This window comes from Sebastes fasciatus, chromosome 2 (assembly GCF_043250625.1).
Source record: "Sebastes fasciatus isolate fSebFas1 chromosome 2, fSebFas1.pri, whole genome shotgun sequence".
NCBI lineage: Eukaryota > Metazoa > Chordata > Actinopteri > Perciformes > Sebastidae > Sebastes > Sebastes fasciatus.
The window spans coordinates 36,478,609-36,481,790 of NC_133796.1; the positions used below are offsets into that span (position 1 = coordinate 36,478,609).

Below are 3,182 nucleotides of genomic sequence, written 5' to 3' on the forward strand. Positions count from 1 at the left end.
GTGGAAGTTGACAATCAGTCTGATTTATGATGTCATATCTATCCTTGCATATTGAATAGTGACTCTGGATCCATGTTTTTAATCTTAATATTCCTGGGACACTGCATATTTTATTATTGTCTTTAGCAGTCATGACTGTTACTATAAATGGGCTCAAATCATATCTGGAGACAATTTTAAGCACATTGTGGCACTTCAAAAGGAACAGTGTGTAACATTTCATTAGATTTATTTGCAGAATTGGAATAAAATATTCATAACTTTGTTTTCATTGGTGTATAAACAATAGTGTTTTCGTTAGCTTAGAAGGAGTCCTTCATATCTACATAGGGAGCAGGTCTTGTTCACGGAGTCCGCCATGTTTCTACAGTAGCCCAAAACGGACAAACCAAACACTGGCTCGAGAGAGAGACTTTCATGTTTTTACGTTACCTGAAGGCCACCGTAGTTCTCCGACACGCTTGTGAAACTACGGTAACGTGACCCGCAAAGTGCAAAACCACGGTACCGCCAGCCGCCGTCTGACTTCCGTTGCCCCTAAAGTAGTGCTATTATGGTAAGGATGGCCTCTGAGCGAGGTGAACAGCCTTACCATGGTATTGCACTCAGCGGCTTACGTTACCGTCTTCCCTGTCATATTATGTCCTGGGCAGTCTAGTAGTTTCCCTGTGTTTCCTCTGTTTCCCTGTCCTTTTGTGTCCTGTGTGTTTTACCCTGTTAGTCTGGTCTGTCTGTCAAGAAGGAGGTGTGGCCATCCTCCTCCCTCTCCTGGGCGGTGGTTGCTGGAGCAGCTGACACCAATCATCTAATCAAGACACACTCTGCAGTATATCAACCCTGGTCTTCCTGCCACTCATCGCCAGATCGTTTTCATCGCCACAGTGGTAGTACGCTTTCAGGCTCACTTACCTTGCTCATTAGCTTCCTGTTTTGACTTTGTTCCTGCTCACTTTGTTCCTGTTGTGCTCATCCTGTTTTTGTCCTTTTGCCCTAGTGTGGTATACCTACCTGCCAGCTGCCTCCGCATCCTGCTGTACCTGCCTGTTCACTCTCCAACCTCATTGCTTCCTTTTGGATCACAGTGGACTGGGATCACCATCTGGAGGAACTCTGGAACCCCATGCTCCTCGCTCCCCTTTAAGACTTTCAGTCTTCATTCATCCACAACAGAATTGGAGAACTCTGCCCTGTCCACCATTTTTGGATTTATTATTACTTAATAAATTCTTTCTTGTTACACCTTTAAAACCTGACTAGTGTGTGCTGCTTTTGGGTCCACGTTTTGTTTAACCAGAACATAACATTCCCGACACGTTATGGTCTTGGAAAGGGAGGAGTGAGCGGCGGGGAATGGAGGTACAGGAAGTTGGGTGCTCTTATTAATGTTTCTGCCTGCTGTTTGCTCAGGGATGTTCTTCGTCAGGTAGCTATGAGGCATTGGTGCTCAATACGTGTGAATCTCATTCACACAATATCATGACCAATTTATAAATAATAGACCATGATCTTGTATTTTTCAGTGAATGATTACACCGATTAATAACATCAAATCTCATCTGCTGGTAATTCATTGTTTACATACATTTAATATATTAAATAAATGTTTAATTTAAGATGGACGCCTTTACAAATAAGAGCTGGAATTTTATGTCAACAATAATAGTCCTCCTGCAGAGTGAGAGGATGCCAGAATTAATGGGCTGCCAGGTTTCTGTTTGTTTTGTTAATTGCGGAGTAACATAGAGCAAGTGAGGATTAATTCAGCACAATGAACACTAATCAACATACATTCCAGTGGGGCTTTCTTTAAATGCTTGTGTCTGCAGAGTAGTAGGACTCTTGAAATTCTCCACCAGCTATCAGTTGAGAGTGTTCTTGTTGGAAATATATAACGGCAGTGTTTTTTTTATCTAAAACAACCTATATTTATGTTTTCCTGACGAGCATCCTCTTGCGGCTGTGTGAATAATGATTAGGAGCAACAGGAAGTGTGATGTTGTTATACAGCAGCAACACCTCAAAGGGTGGAGGTTAGAGGGTCGGGTGTCTGACTTTGATACCCCTCTCAACAATGGCTTCTTGTAACCATGATCATGCTTGTTCTCTAACCTAAACCAAGTAGTTTCTTTAGACCATGGCCCACAATCTTTCCATAACTTAACTAAGGATTTCAGTTGCCTAAACCTACACAAATCCCAACCATAGTGTTGGTAGCTCATAAAACAGTCATATAAATAATTACTTTACCATGCATTTGTAACATGGGTGGAAGGCGATAACAGATGTCATCCTTCTGATAGTGATGCCTGATTAGAAAATGTGTTGTTTCGAAAGGCAATGATAAACAACTGATTTTGTTGTTTAATGTTACTGTGAGGAACCTTTAACTGGTTATGAAACAGTCTACATTTAATACTGAGGCCCTCTATATGACCTACATAAGTAAACAAGACCATCAGTGAGAAGATTGGCTATTTCTATATAGTTATTTTCAGCCCGTTCTCATTCCCAGGGCATTAAATACAGAGGCTTTTGTCACGGCCGTCGGCGTTCGATACCGCACCCCTTAGTGCCGGTATGAAACGCGCTGGGCGTTCCATTAACGGCAATGTAAACCCATCTGCAGCAACAGTAAATGCTCATAGAAAGTGCGCAGGGAGTGTGGTGATGTAGTTTAAAGAGCAAAAAGGAGACACACTTTGTGGGCGGGAGGGGAGGTAGATGGGTCCAACAAAGACACGGCTTTCATCCAGGAGACCGCTGTTCCTGTCCCGTGCGTCACGTTACAATCAGCGTGTTCAAAACGTTCTTTGTCATTTTCACTGTACAAACATAGCGGTTCTAAGCCCAACCATGCTTTTCTTTCCTTAACCTAACTAAAGTGGTTTTGTAGCCTAATCCTAAAGGGACACCATGGTTAACTATAGTGGTTTTGATGCCAAAAATAAAGTGTGAAAAAGGAGTGTGAAAAAACGGTTGTATGTGACAAGTTGGGATGAGAATGTGTTGAAGGTCCAGGGTGTAGGATCTGGCGATATCCATCGGTGAGGTGAGGAGATTGCAACCAACTGAAGCCTCTCTTGTGTGCCAAGCTTGTCGGAAAAAGCAACGAAGGCCAACGCGAAAATGCGACTGGCCCTCTCTAGAGCCATTTGGAGCAGAGCCAGTGCGTAGTGTGTGTG

The 3,182-nt window shown here is 42.9% G+C and overlaps 1 long non-coding RNA gene across 1 annotated transcript; it reads left to right on the top strand.

Moving 5' to 3' along the window:
* The first annotated feature begins 319 nt into the window (after window positions 1–319).
* Window positions 320–1,248, top strand: LOC141762132 (uncharacterized). Its single transcript, XR_012592733.1, has 2 exons — window positions 320–884; window positions 995–1,248. It is a non-coding gene; the product is annotated as an uncharacterized LOC141762132 (long non-coding RNA).
* Window positions 1,249–3,182: the final 1,934 nt, after the last annotated feature.